This window comes from Panthera uncia, chromosome E1 (genome assembly GCF_023721935.1).
Source record: "Panthera uncia isolate 11264 chromosome E1, Puncia_PCG_1.0, whole genome shotgun sequence".
Classification (NCBI taxonomy): domain Eukaryota; kingdom Metazoa; phylum Chordata; class Mammalia; order Carnivora; family Felidae; genus Panthera; species Panthera uncia.
In genome coordinates, this window is record NC_064814.1 from 40,335,835 (window position 1) to 40,358,471 (window position 22,637).

At 39.0% G+C, this 22,637-nt stretch overlaps 1 protein-coding gene and 1 pseudogene across 6 annotated transcripts in view; one reads left to right on the forward strand and one right to left on the reverse strand.

The window, feature by feature from the left end:
- The window catches only part of NF1 (neurofibromin 1), a 248,161-nt gene that overhangs the window by 195,696 nt on the left and 29,828 nt on the right, over positions 1–22,637 (reverse strand). The gene's annotated exons all lie outside the window — the stretch shown is intronic.
- On the forward strand, positions 4,567–5,051 carry LOC125927504 (60S ribosomal protein L32-like; annotated as a pseudogene).

Below are 22,637 nucleotides of genomic sequence, written 5' to 3' on the forward strand. Positions count from 1 at the left end.
AAATAAGTGCAGATTGTTCAGAAATGAGAACTGTATAACCAGGAATAAACACAGTAAGACAAAGTCAGGTAAGATGATCACCCTCAAGTACACAGTTGAGGGAGTAACAGAAAAACAAACAGTTAAGTCTCATGGAAAAAATATCTCTTAAGGTCGCCACATTTACATTTATCTGAGAATGAGTTAAGTCACATTGCCAAGAAGTTCATCTCTACTCCGTTCAAAAGTAGCATTTTCTGGACACCTGGGTGGCTCAGTCAGTTAAGCACTCAACTTCAGCTCGGGTCATGATCTGGCAGTTCGTGAGTTCAACCTTCATGTCAGGCTCTGTGCTGACAGCTCAGAGCCTGGAGCCTGCCTCTGATTCTATGTCTCCCTCTCTCTCTGCCCCTCCCCCGCCCCACTCAAGCCCTCTCAAAAATACACATCAAAAAAAAAAATAATAAAGTATCAAACAAAAGTAGCATTTTCCATTGAAAGTATCATGAATATATTTACTGTTTAAATACTAGATCCTGCAAACGCTAAGAGAACACCGGTGAGGTTCCTCTGTGAGAAAACAAACCTGCGTCCAGCATTCTCATTTTTAAAATGGTGCAACTAAAGGTGGAAAGAGACCCAGCGACATGCGTAAGTCTGCCTAGTCAGTAACAAGTGACTGACTTGATAATAAACACTAAATAAAAGAGAGGAAAAGCCTTTTTAGGGTTAGAAGGGGCAGAACAGGAGCTACAGAATTACATAATGTTAATTTTAAAGGTTGGTGGGGGGCAGCGTGCTGAATCTGAAAGGGGGCTTTTAGAAGAAGGCAGTGGCTGCAATGTAACTTGTAAATCTCCCCAACTCCCTCTGTAATGGTTAATTTTATACCTTAACTTGACTGGCTCATAGGATGTACAGATATCTGGCTAAACGTCATTTCTGGGTGTGTTTCTGAGGGTGCTTCCAGATGAAATTAGCATTTGAATAGGTGAACTCCATAAAGCAGGGGACAAGGTACCCACAAACCCCAAAAAACAAGCAAATAGCAACAAACCACTTAGAGCTACAAAACTGGTGTGGTATTAGTATCTCTGCAAAAGAAAGCTGAGTGTATAATGGGTCCAACAAGAGGAAAATACCAGAATTCTATTCCATCCTCAATGAAAAGTACAACAGGCCAACTTAAGAACATTAACTGACAAAAGAAAAAAAAAAAAAAAAGAACATTAGCTGAAACACACGGGGCTTTCTGCATATTGCAATTTGCACATGAGTGCGAAAGGTCTACACTAACGCCTGAAGAGAACAGAGCACACTTTAAGCCACCACTATCTAACAGAACTTTCTGTGGTGAGATTATACTATATCAACAATGCTCAATATAGTAGCTATAGCCACGTGTGACTACTGAGCACATGTTACATGGCTAATGCACATGAGGAATCAAATGTTTACTTCTATTTACTTAAATTTAACTTTAGCCACTGGACACCACTGGGCAGCACACTTCTAAACTAACCAGCTGAAGAAGCACCCCCTTTTAGGGTGAAGCCCACACTGAGAAGAAATTGCTGAGATTCACTCCAATAGGGACAACGGGGGTAAAGGAAAAAGGGCCTTTACATAAAGGTGGTAAAAAGGAAGACAGCTAAGGAGCTCAAAAAGGATGAGATGATGTATTTCATTTCATGAAAGTAACAGAAGAGCTCTAGAGCCACGAAGATAAAAAGCTCTCCTGGCTCACAGCTCCCTCTCACCAATTCAGGAAAAGTAAGTTCACATAGAAAGAATGTGGTCAAATCACATGTGAAGTCACTATGAGAAAAAATAAGAGACAGAATAACGTTGCAATAGAGAATGAAAGCGTGCCAGAAAGTCACGTTCTAAGGTACCTCTGTTGAGGCAAATAGGAGCCATCAGAGATTTGGGTTGACAATGAGGTCTGAAGTGACAAAACCGAAGACATGAGGGGGCCTCAAATGCATAAGTGGTGGGAAAGGGTTAAAAGGTAAGCCAAAAACTTCTGAAAAGCAAAGCAGAATTTTAAAGTCTCAGCCTCAGGAAGACAAAAAATTAGACTTCAGAACCTGTTAGTGGAGGGGACCCAGTAAATATACCCAGCTTTCAACCATAAGCTTTGGAGGGTTACATCCTACATAAACAGGCAAACTGCAGCAACTGGAACTCTTTTTTTTTTTAAGTTTATTTATTTAAGTAATCTCTACACCCAACATGGGGCTTGAACCCACAACCTTGAGATCAAAAGTAGCATTCTCTACCAACTGAGCCGGCCAGTTGGAATCCCAGCAACTGGAATTCTTATACATTACTAGTAGGAGTGTAAATCAATAATTGTTTTGAAAAATGTCTGGCATTATCTACTGAAACAGAACATATACACATTTAGCAATTTCACTAGGTATATACCTATACCTTAGGTGTATTCGTATATATGTTCACCAAAAGATATGTACAAATGTTTAAAACAGCCCTTTCATAAACTGAGAACACTCCAAGTGTCTATCAATAGCAGAAATGGTTTTTTCAAAAGCAGTCTATTCAAAGAAAAACTGTATAGCAATAAAAATAAATGATTTACAACCGTAAGCTTAGTCTCACAAATATACGAATGAAAAGAAGCCAGAACAAAACATCACTTACTGTGTGACTCTGTTACACAAATTTCAACGACATGTTAAATTCAAGTCAGGATAGTAGAGACCCTTGGAAAGAACAGGTAATGACTAGAAGGAAATGCAGGAGGAAAGAAGGACCTACTGATTACCAGCACTATACAAGTTCCACTGATGTGTTCACACTGTCAACATTTATTAAGCTGTATATTTACATACATTTGTACATCCTTCTATATGTGTAAGTCAACATAAAGTCTGTTAAGTATATGTTATTTATATCCATGAGTTCAAAATGATACTAAAAAAAACTAAAACAAATTCTGGAACAAATGAAACCCAAATCTAGGAGAAGCAAGGTAATGATATAATCATTCTTAGTGAAGACAGAGGAATTGTAGCAGACGCTGACGTGCTGCCCAGCTCCCCTTCGGGGAAGGACTTGTTGTCTTAACTGCTAGCAGTGCTCAGTCAGTCCTTCAGGGACTGCCTCAGCCGCAAAGAATGATCCTACCTAAGGGAAATCCTTCCTGGGCAGCCCACATCCAACGACCAACTGATAGGGCAATATAAAGGCCTAAGCACCTCAGCCCAATTCTGGGCAACTCAGAAGAACCAATTCTAGCATCAGAGCTCCTGAAAGGAGATGAACAAAGCTACCACCAGACCTACACTGCACCATGAATTCTGTATCTGCCCAATCCTCCCTCCTCCCAGGTGTTGATCCCAAAGGAAGATCTTAATGAACATCCTACACTAGGCTTCCAGGGCAGCTGGCTGCAGGTGCTCAGATGGGATTTTAAAGCTGGCAGTGAAGGAAAAATCATAACTACAAAAGCAATGAAACTGAAAGAGTATTACTAAACCCTTCGCTCACTGGAAGAAAAAATAAAAAAGATAACAAAAAGCTGATTAACTGCCAATTAGAAGCTAGGCATGTAAGCCAAAAGGTCTCTCCAGAAGCATATAAAGATGGTCTCCTTTCTTACAGCAGGAGGACAGAGAAACCTAAGGACCAGAACCAACACTTAATTATCAGAGTTGCTGGGCTTCAAAGAAGGTTAAATGCCCTATAAGGCACGTCTGCTATGCCGAGACCAGAGTCCTGAGGGTTAAGAATAAGACTCTGACAAATGAATGCAAACAAGTGGGCTATGCTCCCCAAAAATCTCGTATTTCCAGGTTCCCCTGAACCCCCCAGTCCACAATAGTAGCCCATCACTGCTTACTAAGTGGAGGCACTCCACAAACTCGTTTGAAGACAATTCAAAGGCTTCTTCCCTATAAGACAACAGATGTTCCCCTCAGGATTTGCCACCATCTACTCTGCTGGCCAAAGGGGGTATGAGGGAATTTTCTGAGTGATGAAACTTCTTATATCTTGACCATGGTGATGGTTACATGAATACGTGCCATTTAAATGTCAAAACACAGAATAAAGCTGGTATAAATTCAAATGAGAGTGTTGTAACATTAGGATGTTAAATGTAATCCCCATGGTAACCACAAAGAAAATAGCTGTAGAATACACAAAAAGGAAATGAGAGAGGAATTTAAACATTTCACTACAAAAAAATAAACACAAATGAAAACAGTAATGCAGAAAATGAGAGACGAAAAAAGCCATAGGGCATAAGGAAACCAATAGCACAATGATAGCAGTAAATCCCTTCTTATCAGTAATTATTTTAAGTGTAAATGGATTAAACTCTCCAATCAGAAGACAGAGATTGTCAGAAAAAATAAAATAAAAAATAATTTAAAAAATTAAAAAAAATAAAAGCACATGACCCAACTACATGCTGCCTATGGGAGACTCACTTGAGAGCTAAGGACACAAACACGTTGAAAGTGAAAGGATGGAAAAAGATATCCCATGCAAATGGTAACCAAAGAGAATACTCTGGTTTCTCTTCGGATCATATAAATCTTTATACAAATTATCAAACAGATTTTCAATCAAAACAAGTTATGGAGGACCTTCCCCTCTCTTCTTCAGCACTGCCTGTGAAGGTGGCAGCCATCTCCTATATGGCATCATGTTCACCCTCAAACCTCTAGTCAAGTCCAAGATCATTAAAAAGAGGACCAAGAACTTCATCTGACACCAGGCAGACCAATATGTCAAAATTAACCATAACTGGTGGAAACCAGGCATTGACAATAGGGTGTACAGAAGATTCAAGAGCCAGATCTTGATGCCCAACTTTGGTTATAGGAGCAAAAAGAAAACAAAGTACATGCTGCCCAGTGGCTTCCAGAAGTTCCTAGTTCACAACATCAAGGAGCTTGAAGTGCTGCTGATGTGCAACAGATCTTACTGTACACAGATTGCTCAGTGTCTCCTCCAAGAACTGCAAGGCCAAAAGAGCAGCCCAGCTGGCCATCAGAGTCACCAATCCCAATGCCAGGCTGGGTAGCAAAGAAAATGAATAGACAGCTTATGTGCATGTAGTATTTGTGTTAACAAAATCATAAAACTATAAAAAAAATTATGAGACAAAGAAGGACACTGTATATTAACAAAAGGTTCAGTACAGCAAGGAGATATAATAATTATAAACATTTACCCACCTAATGACAGACCATCAGAATATAAGAAGCAAAAAATGACAGAATTAAAGAGAAAATTAGTTCTACACTAATAGTTGGAGACTTCGATACACCACTCAAAATAATGGAGAAACCAACCAGACAGAAGAAAACAGACGACTTAAACAACACAATAAGCCAACTAGACCCAACATACATACACACAACATTCTACCAAACAATGGAATATGCATTCTTCTCAAGTACATATGGGACATTTTCCAGGATGACCAAGTGTAGACCAAAAAATTACATCTCAATAGATTTTATTTTTTATTTAAAACAAAACTTTTTTTAATGTTTATTTTTGAGAGAGAAAAAGAGCACAAGCAGGGGAGGGGCAGAGACAGAGGGAGACACAGAATCCAAAGCAGGGTCCAGGCTCTGAGCTGTCAGCACAGACTCGGGGCTCGAACCCACAAACCATGAGATCATAACCTGAGCTGGAGTCGGATGCCTGACCGATTGAGTCACCCAAGCAACTCGACATCTCCATAGATTTTTAGAGGATAGATATCATACAACATATCTTCTCCGACCACAGTGGAATGCAGTTGGAAATCAACAACTGGAAAATTCACAAAATTTCACAAAATTGTGAAAATTAAATACTTTTTTAAAAAGTTTCAGTATAATCAACTAACATACAGTATTATTTTAGTTTCAGGTGTACCATATAGTGATTCAACAGTTGTATACATTATTCCGTGCTCATAATAAGTGTACTCTTAATCCTCTTCACCTATTTCACCCATTCCCCCCACACACCTTCCCTCTGGTAACCATTAGTTTGTTCTCTGTATTTAAGAGTCTGTTCTTTGGTTTGTCTCTTTTTCTTTCTTCATGTGTTTTGTTTCTTAAATTCCATGTATGAGTGAAATCAGATGGTATTTGTCTTTCTCTGACTGACTCATTTCACTCAGCATTATATACCCTCCAGATCCATCCATGTTATTGCAAATGGCAAGATTTCATTCATTCTTTTTTGAAAGAATTTTTTTTAATTTTTTTTTATTTTTATTTTTTTGAGAGAGAGTACATGGGAGAGAAGCAGAGAGAGAATCCCAAGCAGGCCCTGCGCTGTCAGCACAAAGCCCAACACAGGGCTTGATCCCACAAACAGTGAGATCATGACTTGAGCCAAGACCAAGAGTTGGATACTTAACCAATCGAGCTGCCCCAGGTGCCCTGAGTTCATTCATTTCTAAGGCTCAGTATATTCCACTGTGTATTTGTGTGTGTATGCCATTTCTTTATCCATTCGGCTATCAATGGACACTTGGGTTGCTTCCATATCTTGGCTTTTATAAATAATGCTGAAAAAAACATACGATGCATGTTTTTTGAATTAGTGTTTTCTTTCTGAATTAGTTTTTTTGTTTTCTTTGGGTAAATACCCAGGAGTGGAATTACTGGATCACATGGTAACTCTATTTTTAACTTTTTGAGGAACCTCCACACTGTTTTCCACAGTGGCTGTGCCAGTTTGCATTTCCACCAACAGTGCACGAGGGTTCCTTTCTCTCATCCACACGAACACTTGTTTCTTGTGTTGCTGATTTTAGCCATTCTGACAGGTGTGAGGTGATATCTCATTGTGGCTTTAATTTGCATCTCCCTAATGGTGAGTAATGTTGAGCACCCCTTCATGTGTCTGTTGGCTATCTGTATGTCTTCTTTGCAGAAGTGTCCGTTCATGTCTTCTCTCCATTTTTAATTGGATTATTTTAAACAATACACTTTTAAGCAACCAACGTTTCAAGAAATCACAAGACAAATTAGAAAATACTGACATATGAAAGTGTAAATACAACATGCCAAAACTTGCAGGATGCAGTGACAGTAGTGCTAATGGGGGAATTTATAGCTATAAACATTTACATTAAAAAACAAGAATATTCCAAATTGAAAGCCTAACTTAACCTAAGGAACTCGAAAAAGAAGAACAAATGAAATACAAATCTGGAAGAAAAAAGGTAATAATAAATATGAGAGCAGAGATAAACGAAGTAAGAATAACAAAAGCAGGGAAAATAAATGAAACCAAAAGTTGGTCCTTTGAAAGTATCAACAAAATTGACAAACTTTTGGCTAAATGGCCTAAGAAAAAAGGAAAAAGACTCAAATTATTAAAATCAGAAATAAAAGTGGGTACATTATTACTAGTACTACAGACCTAAAAAAAGATGTTAAAGAGTGCAATGAACTGTATGCCAAAAAATTTTTGAATAAACCTAAATGAAATGAATAAATCCTTAGAAACACAAAACCTACCAGGGCTAAATCACAAAGAAATAGAAAGTCTGAATAGACCTATAACTAGTGAGAAGATTAAATCAGCAATCAAAATTCTTTCAACAAAGCTCTGGACCTGATCATTTTACTAGTAAATTCTACCAAATATTTAATCAGGAACTAATACTAATCCATCTTAAACTTTTCCAAAAATTGAAGAGAATACTTCCTAACTTATTCTATGAGGCCAGCATAACCCTGACACCAAAGCCAAAGACACAAGAATATCACAGACTGATATCCCTCATAAATACTGATGCAAAAATCCACAACAATTATTAAAAAATTCTGCAGCATATTAAAAGAATTATACACAAGACTAAATGGGATTTATTACTGGAATGTGAGAATGGTTCAACATATGAAAGTCTATGTAATATCTATATCAATAAAAGGAAGGGAAAAGACCACATGTTCATCTCAATTGCAGAAAAAGCATGTGATAAAATTCAACACCCTCTCATGATAAAAACAGTCAACAAAGAGAAGGAATAGAAGGAAACTACCTCAGCATAATAAAATCCATATATGAAAAACTCAGAGGAAACATAGTACTCAATGGGGACTGAAAGCTTTTTTTCCTAAAAACAGGAACAAGGCAGGTGCCCATTCTCACCACTTGTATTCAACTTAGTACTGAAGTTCTAGCCAGAGCAGTTAGGCAAGAAAAAGAAATAAAAGGCATTCAAATTGGAAAGTCAACTGTTCTCAGATGACATGATCCTATATGTTAAAACCTCTAAAGATTCCACTACAAAAATCTGTGAGAATGGATAAAGGAATTCATCAAAGTAGCAGGGTAAAAAGTTACACACAAAAATCAGTTGCATTTTAGACAGCAGCAATGAACAATCTAAAAAGGAAAGCAGCAAACAATTCCACTTATGACAGAATCAGAAAGAATAAAACACTTGGGAATTAATCTAACCAAGGCAGTGAAACTTGTATACTGAAAACTACAAAACACTGCTGAAAGAAATTAAAAACGGTATAAATAGAAATACATCCTATGTTCATGGATTCAAAGACTTAATATTCTTAAAATGTCAATACTACCCCAAAGTGATCTACGGATTCAATGAGTCCCTATCAAAACCCAATGCCATATTTGGAGAAATAAAAGAACCCATCCTAAAATTCATATGGAATTTCAAAGGACTATGAATAGCTGAAAGAATCTTGAAAAAGGTAACTCTTAATTTCTGCTCAAGTCATGATCTCACAGTTGGTGAGTTTGAGCCCTGCCTAGGGGAGTGCGGAGCCTGCTTGGAATTCTCTCTCTCTCCCTCTCTCTCTCCCTGCCCTTCCCCCACTCTCTCTCTCTCAAAATAAATAAATAAACTTAAAAAAAAAAAGACACACATACAGACCAATGGAACTGGTCTATTCTGTTCCACTGGTCTGTACGTCTGTCTTAATTCCCTCACATACATGGTCAACAAATTTTTAGCAAAGGTGTCAAGACCATTCAATGTAGAAAGGACAGTCTTTTCAACAAATGGCACTGAGAAAACTGGGTATCCACATGCAGTGGAATGAAGTTGGACCCCTACCTAACACCATATACAAAAACTAACTCAAGGGGTGCCTGCCTGGGTGGCTCAGTCATCGACCATAAAACTCTGGGTTTCGGCTCAGGTCATGATCATAGGGCTTGGGAGCTTGCTTGGGATTCTCTCTCTCTCCCTCTGCCCCTCCCTAACTCGCACATGCTCTTGCTCTCTCTAAAATAAAAAAATTAAGGGGCGCCTGGGTGGCTCAGTCGGTTAAGCGTCCGACTTCGGCTCAGGTCATGATCTCGCGGTCCGTGAGTTCAAGCCCCGCGTCGGGCTCTGTGCTGACAGCTCAGAGCCTGGAGCCTGTTTCAGATTCTGTGTCTCCCTCTCTCTGACCCTCCCCCGTTCATGCTTTGTCTCTCTCTGTCTCAAAAATAAATAAACGCTCAAAAAAAAAAATTTTTTTTAATAAAATAAAAAAATTAAAATATATCTATCTATATCTGTATATATAGATATAGATATAGATAGATATAGATACAGATACAGATATATCCACAGAGTAAAAAGGCAAGCCACAGAATGGGAGACAGTATTTGCAAATCATATATATGAGGAGATTAATATCCAGAATATAGAGAGAACTCCTAAAACTAAACAACAACAACAACAAAAATTTAAACATTGGCACAGGACTTGAATAGACATTTCTCAAAGATACATTAATGTCCAATAAGCACATGAAAAGATGTTCAATATCACTAAACATTAGGAAAATGCAAATGGAAAACTACAATAAGATACCAAGTCACATCCATTTGTATGGCTATTACCAAAAAAACCAGAAAACCAAGAAGTGTTGGTGAGGATGTGGAGAAACGGAACCCTTGTGTGCTGTTGGTTAAGCACATAAAATGGGACAGCCAATGCTATGAAAATACCTTTAAAACATTTAAAATATAATTACCACATGATCCAGCAATTCCACTTCTGGGCATATATCCAAAAAGAAACCCGAAAGCAGGGTTCAAAGGGATATTTGCACACTCATGTTCACAGCAGCATTATTCAGAGTAACCAAAACACAGAAGCAACCCAAGTGTCCATCGATGGATAAAGGGATAAGAAAATTTGGTATGTACATACAATGGAACATTATTCAGCCTTTTTAAAAAAGGGAGAGGGTATTCTGCAATATGCCACAACATGGATACACCTTGAGGACATTATATAAATATATAAATAAGCCAATCACAAAAAGACAAAATACTGTCTGATGCCACTCATATGAATTACTTAGTGTACTCAAAAGCAAAAGAAAGCACAATGGTGATTGCCGGAAGATGGAGAAAGGGGAGAATGGGTAATCATTTAACAGGTATAGAGTTTCAGTTGTACAAGATGAAAAGAGTTGTGAGGATGGATGGAGTAATGGTTGCGCAGCAATGTGAATGTACTTAATACCACTGAACTGTATACTTAAAAATGGTTAAGATGGTCAACTTTATGTGTATTTTACCACAACAAAAAAACTCAGACTGCATTCTGAAAAGGGTGAATGTTACCATATGTAAATTATACATTAACTTAAAATCTGAGATCAAAGAATTCTAACAAAATACTTATAGAACATGTACTATGTGCCAGGTAGCAATGTAGCGCTGTGAACACGAAGATGAATAAATGTATCCTTCAGGTACCAATAATTCCGAAAATCTCCTCTAATCGCTCTTCTCTTCTCTCTGAACAAAGTTAGTCATCCTTGGGCAATCTCTGTATTCACAGGCTATCCTGCCGATGACTACCACAATGACTGCTGATGACTAAAACAGCCCCAGACTGTACACACCCTGTACAATCCTCTCCCTTGACAGAGGGAAGCACTTTCAAATACAACATGATATCCCTTACATGATTATTACATTTTGTGGCAAAAGGGACTTTGCAGATGCAATTAGGATCCCTCATCAGTTGACTTTGAGGTAATCAAAAGGGAAATTATCTCAGCTGAGCCTGTCCTAACCGGGCGAGCCATGAAAGAGATCTGAAGCAGCAAAAATGCTTTCTGTTGTCCTTGAAGAGGCAAACTACCACACTGTGGGGAACGGTCACACGGCAAGGAGTAACAAGCAGCCTCTAGGGGCTGAGAGCCTCAGTCCTACAACTGTAAGGACCTAAATTCTACCAACAACCAGTGAGCCTGGAAGAGGACCTCATGCCTCAGATGAGATGGCAGCGCTGACAGACGACACCCCGATTTCAGCTTGGTGAGAACCCGAGCAGAGAACTCAGTTAACCACTGCCCAGATTCCTGACCCACAGAAACCGTGACATAATAATTTTGCGTTGTTTTAAGCCACTATGCTTGTAATAGTCTTCTTACAGAAGATAGAAAATTAATACCAAATCTGCATCTTCAAATGTGTTATCCAAATGCCTATTTGGAAACTCCACACGGGTATCTTGTAGGCACTTCAAACTCAGTGTTTCTAAAATTTATCATCTTCCTATCATGTCTTCTATCTTAGGAATAGCACCACAATACACCCAGTTTCTCCTATCTGAGATCTGACATTCATCTTGGACACTCCTTTTATTCTCTTCCTTCCATCCCCCCTTTAGTCAGACTGGTAAAAATGAAAATACCTGGGCATGCACAACTCAGTTCTACCCTTCTTTACATGGGAGCAGGCTTGCTACAACTGTAAGTATTTTCTTCTATGTCAGTCAACATGGAGTTGATCAGGAACCTAGCCCTGCACAGGGGAGTGACCAACCCTGCCTTGGACTGGGTGTTGTAAGTCAGCCCAATTCTAAGATTTAGTTACTAGGCCCACTTAGGTCTCCAACTTCATAATGATAGGGGGGTGGGGGTGGGGGGGCGGAATACACACACACACACACACACACACGTATATGCATGTATTTGTATATATATGTATGTATATATACACACACACACATATATACATGTACATAGACACAAATATATAAATATATTTATAATATGTTTATGTATTCTTTTCATCAATATATACTTCTGGATGATAAATTTACTTTTAATATTTATATATTTCACATATATTTTGGCCTCCATCTTTACTCTCTTATTTCTCAACTTGTTCAGAAGCAAGGCAGGGAGCTAAAAAGTATATTCAGGCCCCCAAGCTCCCCAAAACAGCACTAAAATCTGTGTAGAGGAAAAAGTCAGACTAGGGGGTAGTAAGGGACCAAGATGTTAGCAGATAAAGTGGTCAGGGAAAGCTCTCTGGAGATGTGACTTTGAGCAGAGATGTGGCTGATGTAAGAATGGGAAGACCCAGCAAAGCTCTGAAGAAGAACATTCAAAGCAGCAGTGGCAGGTAAAATGGATCTGATGTTGGTATAAGCATGACACATTCAAAGCCTAGCAAAGAGCCCATTGTGGCTCAACCAAAGGGAATAAAAGATGAAAACGTAGGGGATGAGGTCAGAGAGAGAAGCAGGGATGATTCGGATGATGAAAAGCCTGATGGGCCATTTTAAGAGCTTTGAATTTTAGTTTGATAATGTGGCATATTATATTTTCCAAATATGGTCACAATATCTCTCACCCCACATGCAGTAGGATCTTGCCACTCCCACATCAAAAAGTGGAGTCTATTTTTCCATTTCCTTGCATCTAGGCAGGTCTCATAACTGTTCTGACCAATAAAATATGGCAGAAAGGACACTGTGCCAGTTCCAGGCACAGCCCTTAACTGGCCTGACAGTTTTTCTTTCCCGCCTCCTGGAAAGCAGCTGCCATGTAAAAAGTACTTACTCTGAGACCACCATGCTGGGAGAAGCCCAGGCCACACGGAGAAATTCTGACGAATGAAATGCCGCATGGAGATAGAAGCCAGGTACTGGGGTGCCACACATGTGACTGAAGAGGTCATACAGGAAGGGATGCTCCAGCACTGGCCACCCCAGACAACAAACGCCACGTGGAACAGAGCTGAACCAGTCATGAGTTCCTGACTAGCAAAACTGTGAGCACAATAAACAGACCGTTTTAAGCTACAAAGCTTTGGAGCAGCTTGTTACGCAGCAATAGATAACAAAAAGAGGGGGAAGAAGATACTGAAGGGATGTAAACAAGGGAGTAACGCGATCTGATTTGTGTTTTTTGAAGAGCGAGAAGGTGTTATAATAGATTTGGAATTGGGGTAAGCTGATTCTGAAGTTCATTTGAAGTAATACATTTGTGAGAATACCACAGAAAGTTTTGAAAAACAAGAACAAGAGAAGACCCACATTGCCAGGTCACTTAAACATTCTATTAAGCTCTTGTAATAATAAAACCAGGGGCACCTGGGTAGCTCAGTCAGTAAGCATCTTGACCTCAGCTCAGCTCATGATCTCACAGATGTGAAATCAAGCCCCAGGTTGGGCTCGTGCTGGGCGTGGAGCCTGCCTAAGATTCTCTCCCGGCCAGCCTCTCTCTTCCCCTCCCAAGCTCAAATGCACTGTCTCAGGGGGAGGAATGATAGTAATAATAAAACCAGTACATTATGAAAATAAACTCACGAGGGGCACCTGGGTGGTTCAGTCGATTAAGCATCTGACCTCGGCTCAGATCATGATTAGGTCATGATCCACAGTTTGTGAGTTCGAGCCCCACATCTGGCTCTCTGCCGTCAGTGCAAAGCCTGCTTCGGATCCTCTGTCTCCCTCCCTCTCTGCCCCTCCTTTCCTCGCATGTGCGCACGCATGCAAAGGCTCTCTCACTCTCTAAAATAAACATTAAAAATAAAAGATTAAAAAGAAAGAGCAAACTCACTATACTGAAAAAAAGGCAAAAAAACCCCAGAAACATAACTAATCACAGCCATAGAACAGCCACTAGTATGTACACAGAAATTTCACTTGATAAAGATAATATTTCAGGGGCGCCTGGGTGGCTCAGTCGGTTGAACATCTGACTTCAGCTCGGATCATGGTCAAACAGTTCTTGGGTTCGAGCCCCGTGTCGGGCTCTGTGCTAACAAACAGCTCAGAGCCTGCAGCCTGCTTCAGATTCTGTGTGTGTGTCTCTCTCTCTCCCTCCCCCGCTCATGCTCTGCCTCTCTCTGTCTCTCAAAAATAAATGTTAAAAAAAAAAATTTTTTTTTAGAGATAATATTTCAAATCAGTGGTGAAAGAATGGATTCATCAATAAACCATTACCAGATCAAGGAGCTATACACCTGCAAAAAATAACTCATACCAAATTTCAAAGTATGTGTGTGCTTGCGTGTGTGTAAACGTATGATGAAGAACCTATGGTAAAGAAAACAAAGTCATAAAACATTAAAACTATTAGGAAAAATACTGAAGAATAATTGCATAATACTGGTGTAGAGTATATTTTTCTAAACAAGACAAAAACCAGAAGCCATAAAAAAAAATACTGATACATTTGCCTACATAAAAATGCTTACATTTTGCATTAAAAAAAAAAAGACACTAATGACAAAGAAAAATGCAAATAACCAACAGGAAGTAAAAGAATGTACAACAACTAAAGGCCAAAAGGTTTACATAACTAATATATAAGATTATATTCTATGTTAATAAGACTATTCAATGGAGAAACTGTTGAAATATGAAGTCATCTACAGAAGATGAGTGGTCAATAAATATATGAAAATACATTCATTTCACTAATAATTTTTAAAGTCTGAAATAAAATTAGACCATTTGGGGAGTGGGAGTGCTCTCTACATTTTTCCAAAATAAAGCTAAGTACCATTAGAACACATATGAAGAAAATGACTATTCCTGGGGTGGGTGGGTTAAACAAAAACCAACAAAAATTTGAACACCATAATAAAAAAAAAGATAAGGTAATTATATTTAGAGGTAAAAATGAGATGATTTTTTTCCTTTTCTTTCACTTTTATTAGTTTCTCTTATTTTCAATTGGCATGTATTACTTTCCCAATTGGGAAAAAAGGAAGTTAAACTATTTTTTTCAACATTTCATGCTACCTTAAATAAACCTTTGGATATTAGGGCAGAAATGGAAAGGGTCTAAACTCCATGAAGAAAACTAATCATCTTTTAATAATGATCTGTATTAACAAACTGTAAGCAACTTAAGATACAAGATTTCAACAAATAAGAGGATTTAGCAAGAGAAGGCAAAACATGAAGCAAAGCACTGTGAACAATGGATAATCTGTTTCTAGCTACACTCAGAAAATTCTTCAAAAGGTCACAGGCTAAAATTTTTGCCTCTGTGTACATTTAAACCAGTTTCTAAAAGGCCTCTCAGACCATGATGGAATTGGGGTGACATTAAAATTCACTTAATATAAATTTTCATCAATTAAATGAGAGAAAAAGCAAAGAAAAATATATCACACTGGGCAAAGAAGCAACTAGAAAAAAATATATTAGGAAAAAAAGACCCAAAGGCTCTGGATACCAACTAACAAACATCAATCAGGAAAATGTATAAATATTTATTCTGGTTATACTGACATATTTCCCAAAGTAGACACAACACCAGTGGTATGTAATATGAGTTTATATGGCACCTAATTAACTTTAAAAATGTTAAGTTTCACATTCATCTTAACACGTGACTTAAAATTATTATTATATCAAACCCATGATTACAAAGATATCATACCTTTGACAAGACTAAGTGATAAAGGGAAGCCAACTTAAAGTCGTGAAGCAAGGTAAATGACATAGTTTATGGCTAAAATGACAGTACATGAAGGACAGAAGTTAGGGAAACACTGTGGTAACATTTTGAAATGCAAAACCAAGCTCATAAAACAGATGACTAAATAGTCAACTATTGTTGTTTTTAATATGGATGCTATAAAGACATTCAGGGGCAAGGAGATAAGCATGGAGCCAAACCAGTTTTCCCAAAAGGTAAAGTCTAACATCATCCTCCCCCAAACACTTCTTGCTTTTAGTTTCTTTCCTTCCTACTATTCTGAACTTACGGATTACCCAAGTTTTTCCATACACAGAAGTCCCTGATTCACAAATAAAGAACCTATTTATACCAGTAGCTCCAACAACTAAGGAAGCTCCAAAAAGCAGATTCCCAAAGGCCCTTTCCAGATTCTCCAGATATCTACTACCACAGCAGGGCAAGATTTATTTCTGTCAAACATAAACTTGGATCACATTGTTCCAATAAAAAATGCTGGCTCTTCATTTTCCCCTCCTCTCTCTTCCCTTCAGTACACTAATTCAGTGCAAAAGCCATGAGGAGGGGCAGAGCAAAGTAAGCACCTACGTGTGTTGGGGCGGGAGGGGATGCAGGAATCAGAGTAGGCGGAGTAAGGCACTCGTGTGGAGGAAATGTAGCATGAGCAGAGTGAAGAGGCTGTACAGATGTGGAAGGCAGCCCAGTAAAGGGTGCCAGGGCATGCCTCAGGTAAACAAAGACTCCCATACGCAGGGCAGCCAGGCACAGGATACTAGAATACAAGCAAAGTGAGAAGGATATGTATGCAGGAGAGCAGGCCATATAGGGTGTCAGAGTCAAAATGGGATACGGAGGGTGCCCATAATGAGGATAGCCCAGAATTGGGTGTCAAAGACTGAGTGAGACAAAGAGACGAGAGAGTGGGGCCCGGCAGTGGGTGTTGGGCTGTACTGGGCTTCTTCATGATGGGAAGGGGGATATTCTATCACAGGGTCTGAGCAGAGCGAGGAGGATATCCACACTGGGAAGCAGCACAGGGCAGGAAATATGAGCCTGTGCAAGGTAGGAAGGGCATCCACACAGGGTAGGGGTGGTATTTCAGGATAACAAGGGGTGTTGCAGCTCAAGCAGAATGAGGAGAGCGTCTACTGTGCTCGAGAGCAAGTGGTAGTGGTGAATGACAGTGATGGGATATCAGTTACATAAAAGGGGACTGATCAAATAGTAAACATATTAAGAACAATGAGAGTGGGGCGCCTGGGTGGCTCGGTCGGTTAAGCGTCCGACTTCGGCTCAGGTCATGATCTCACGGTCCGTGGGTTCGAGCCCCGCGTCGGGCTCTGTGCTGACCGCTCAGAGCCTGGAGCCTGTTTCAGATTCTGTGTCTCCCTCTCTCTCTGCCCCTCCCCTGTTCATGCTGTGTCTTTCTCTGTCTCAAAAATAAATAAAAACGTTAAAAAAATTAAAAAAAGAACAACAAAAAAAAAAGAACAATGAGAGCCAGGTTTCCTACTGTCAAAAAGTTTACAAAGAAAAAAAGGGAAAAAAGTTTAAAGGACCTTCTGGTGTTAAACTAAATTAGTGGTGTGTGAACAGTTTTCAATATAGACACAAACAGAAATAATTATTGATAGAAGTATATACACATACGGAGAGATGGACAAGAACACATTTATTCCCTTTCCCAGTTTACTCCATTGAGAAAACTTAGAAACAACGACAACTCAATAATAATGTGTGCACCTAGCCCTCAGATCTTGGTTTCTAAACACCATCTCCTTTAAAAAGAACCACAGCTCCTCAGAGAAATGGCTGATTCCAGCCCTGAAACACAAGGAAGGTTCTAAGAAGCCTGGAACATTCTGTTATGCCAGAAAGAAAGGAAATGCTCAAAGAATGATGAAGATATGTCAAAAGGACAGAGAGGCCAGACTGAAGGAATTCTCACTGGCCAAATATGGAACAATTTGAGCATGAAAACAAATAATGATAAAGCACACGCTCTCACATACGCTCTGTGAACCTCCTTGACCGCTCCTACTCGGTTCTGAAAACAACTGTAATTAAATAACCAGATGACCTTAATATACATCCTCATGCAAAAAGGTAAGTTCCATGGGAGTAGAGAAGGAAACTTTCTTGTAACCTGTTTTATCCCTCAGGGTTAGAAGTTTTAAAAGGCAATTAATAAATGCTTGCTAAATAAAAGAATGAACTAGTATGTTACACTGACTTTTCCTATCTCCTTTAACAACCACCTCTTTTTTAATTTTTTATTAATGTTTATTTTTGAGAGAGAGAAAGAGAGCATGAGCAGGGGAGAGGCAGAGGCAGAGGCAGAGGCAGAGGCAGAGAGAGAGAGAGAGAGAGAGAGAGAGAGAGAGAGAATCCAAAGCAGGCTCCAGGCTCCAAGATGTCAGCACAGAGCCTGATGTGGGGGCTTGAACCCACGAGCCGTTGAGTTCGGCTCCTACCCGAGCCGAAGTCGGACGCTTAACCGACTGAGCCACCCAGGTCCCCCAACAACCACCTCTTTATTACTTAATGCAGTGTGCCTCAAACTATGGCCCAAGAACTATAGGGAGGGTGCCCCTCCCTAGAGTTTAGTGATTTCAGAGGAAAAAAAACCCAACCATTTCCTTTATCTATATTTTACAAACTTGAACCATAAAATAGTATTTCCATAATAATCCTATTACTTCCCAATTGAGTGAAAATCCCCACACCATAAACCACCAATCTCTTCCCTCCCTCTAGCTCTCAGAAACCTGGAACCAGACATATATGGTAAGCAGGTAAGCAACTGGGCAGTATTTTCCTGGAGAAACTGCCCCAAGAAAAGACCTGTATTTGGAGGGTTTCCAAAAATAAAGCTACTCACCACCAACTCAATCTACAGTAAAGCCCATGCTCTTGAGTCTCCAATTCTCTCACATTTAAGAGTAAATATTTAAAGTGAGAAGAGACAACCTAGATTTACCACATAAGGCCTGTTAACATGAAAGAAAGGAAACCAAGTAAACATACACAAATTAATTTTGAGAAAAAAGACAATGCAGGAAATAAGAAGAAACTTCCCATACACACAAAAAAAGTTCATTATTAACATCCTAAAAGACAGTAGGAACGATTTTAGAGGATGCTATTTTAGAAAGGAAGAGAGAGCAAATGAGAATAAAGAACGTTTAGAAAGTTAGATATGACTGTATCACAAGTCCCCAACACCACCCCCAGGTTCAGTGGTTTGCTAGAAAGACTCATGGGACTCAACATATAGTCACATTCACAGCTATGATTTATTAGAGCAAAAGGATAAAAAGCAAAATCAGCGAAAGGAAAAGGTGCAAAGTCAGAGGAAACTATACACAAGCTTCTAACAGTCTTCTTCCAGTGGAGTCAGACAGAACATCCCAAATTCCTCCAGCAACAAGTTGTGACAGCACCTATGAAGTATTGTCTACCACGTAATTCATTAGAAACACAGTGATAGTGATCAGCATTTATACTGGGGGCACCCTCTGCCTAAAACATACCTTTGTTCCAGACACCCAGATGGAAAGCAGGTATTCAGCATAAATCATGTTTGCACAGTTTGGGCACAGAGAATGGCACAAGGAGTCATTCTAGTTGACGAATGGTGGAAACCATTCCAAACTCCAAGTTCCTAGATACCAGACAAAAGTCATCCTTGCGAAGAGACCTTTTTAAGGATAACATTCTCAGGCCTGCTGCATTAACCCTGCACAGATAGATAAAATAAAACACTAAAGAGTTGGAACCCTTAGGGAACGTTCAGACCCTCTCCAGGAAAAAGAACAAAAGAAAACACTATGAGAAGGAAAAGGCTTTAAAAATTACATGATCAATCAATTCCAACATGTGAAAAAAAGAGGAAGGAATAAAGAAATGAACATGGCAGGAAGAAATTACCAAAGAAATATAAGAAAGCTCACCTTTTGGGAATGCAACCTGGTGCAGCCACTCTGGAAAACAGTATGGAGGTTCCTCAAAAAACTAAAAATAGAACTACCCTACCAGCCAGCAATTGCACTACTAGGCATTTATCCAACAGATACAGGTGTGCTGTTTCGAAGGGACACAGGCACCCCCATGTTTATAGCAGCACTATCAACAATAGCCACAGTATGGAAAGAGCCCAAATGTCCATCGATGGATGAATGGATAAAGAAGATGTGGTATACAGGGATACAGGAGTACCGATGCATAGGGGCACTTGTACCCCAATGTTTATAGCAGCACTCTCAACAATAGCCAAATTATGGAAAGAGCCTAAATGTCCATCAACTGATGAATGGATAAAGAAATTGTGGTTTATATACACAAGGAGTACTACGTGGCAATGAGAAAGAATGAAATATGGCCCTTTGTAGCAACATGGATGGAACTGGAGAGTGCGATGCTAAGTGAAATAAGCCATACAGAGAAAGACAGATACCGTATGTTTTCACTCTTATGTGGATCCTGAGAAACTTAACAGAAACCCATGGGGGAGGGGAAGAAAAAAAAAAAAAAAAGAGGTTAGAGTGGGAGAGAGCCAAAGCATAAGAGACTCTTAAACTGAGAACAAACTGAGGGTTGATGGGGAGTGGGAGGGAGGGGAGGGTGGGTGATGGGTATTGAGGAGGGCACCTTTTGGGATGAGCACTGGGTGTTGTATGGAAACCAATTTGACAATAAGTTTCATATATTGAAAAAAATAATAATAAAGCCAAGATGCCACCCAAGGGAAAAAAAAAAAGAAGAAGATGTGGTATAAATATATACACACACAATGGAATATTACTCGGCAATCAAAAAGAATGAAATTTTGTCATTTGCAACTACGTGGATGGAACTGGAGGGCATTATGCTAAGTGAAATCAGTCAGAGAAAGACAAAAATCATGACTTCACTCATATGAGGACTTTAAGAGACAAAACAGATGAACATAAGGGAAAGGAAACAAAAACAAAATAAAAACTGGGAGAGGGACAAAACAGAAGAGACTCATAAATATGGAGAACAAACTGAGGGTTACGGGAGAGGTTGTGGGACGGGGGATGGGCTAAATGGGTAAGGGGCACTAAGGAATCTACTCCTGAAATCATTGTTGCACTATATGCTAACTAATTTGGAGGTAAATTTAAAAAAAATTAAATTTAAAAAATAAAAAAGAAATCTCACCTTTAAGGTGATAACATACTGGATCTAAATGTCAACAATGGTAGAGCTCAAAAAGATAGTTAAGATATTGAAAGAAAAACAATGCCCAGAATTCTATATATCTAGCAAAACTGCCATTCAGGAATAAAGGGGAAATACATTTTTGAAGAAAGGAGGATTAGAGCAATTATCACAAAAGACCTTCCTCAAAGGAAATTCTAAAAAATGTGCTTCAAGCCAGGAGAAAAATGAACCCAGAAAATTTGAGATTCAAGGGAAAAACACTGAAAAAGTTGGACAAATAAAAGGCACATTGAAACATGGCAGAAATGAATCCAAATATATGAGCAATAACAATGAAAATAAATGGGCTTAACTCTTCGTTTAGGAGGAAAAAAAACTGTGGTTACATATGTGCTGTTTATAACAGACTAACATAAGAACACAGAAAGACTAATGATCAAAGAATAGAAAAATGATCTACCAAGCAGATATAAAACAAAAGATAATGAAGCAACATTAGGAAAACCCACTGGAAATAAGTCGCTACGTAAGGATATAAAACCCAAATCACCTGGAAGGTATCATTTTAAAACTCTATGTACCTAATAACACACACACCCCAAAACTGACACATCTGTAAGAAAAAGTTATAAATCTACCAATACAGTGAAGGATTTTTTTAATATAGATCTCTCAGTAATAAGATCTAGCAGACAAAAGAAAAACCAGTCAGAATTCAGAAGAGTTGAACTGCTTAATTACTGCTTAATTGATCAAATAACATGTAAAAATCATACCCAAGAACTAGTGACTACATTTGAACTACACTATGTTCAAAAACACACGGAATCTTAATAAAAATAGGGCTACATATTTGAGTAGTAGGATTCCAAACTGGTCCCTAATGATCCCTGAATTCTGCTGTCCATGCCCTGTGTAATCCTCCCCCACCCTGTGTATCAGGGTGATTCTACATGACGAATATAATATGGCAAAAATGAAGGTATGTCACTTCGAAAGGTCATAAAAGACTGGCTTCTGCTCTCCTCCGATCACTAACTCTGGGGGATGCCAGGTGCTTATGTCACAAGCAGCCCTGTGGAGAGGCCCACGCAGAAAGGAACTGAGACCTTTCGCTAACAGCTAGCAAAGAACTGAGGCCTCCTGCCAATAGCTGTGTAAACGACTAGCTTGGAAGCAACCTTCCACCCTCAGTCAAGCTTTCAGATTGCTACAGCCCCAGTCAAGAAGTTTGCCTGGAACCTCACAAAAGACTCTGAGCCAGAAACCCCTAACTAGGCTGCTACTGGATTTCTGACCCTCAGAAATCTTGAGATGATGTTTGTTGTCCCAAACTGCTACATTTGGGGGAATTTGCTACAAAGCAATAAATACAATAGCAGTAATACAACGCTCAAGCACATGAAGATAATTTTAAATCTGAAAGTACTAGCATCATAGAATCCATACACTGGTCACAATACAATTACAATAGAAATAACCAAGAGAAAAATTGGAAAACTTCTGAAAATCAAGAAACTCTGGTTGAAAGGAGAAATCATAATGGAAAACAGGAAATATCTATAACTGAAAAGCTAACTATGAAAACTTGTGAGATACAACTAAAGCAGCATTTAATAAATTTATAACTTTGTAAACTTCAATTCATAAAGAAATATTCAAAATTAATGAGCTCATATCCAACTTAGAAAGTCAGAAAACACAGATGCCTGGGTGGCTCAGTCAGCTAAGCATCAGACTCTTGATTTCAGCTCAGGTCACAATCTCACAGTT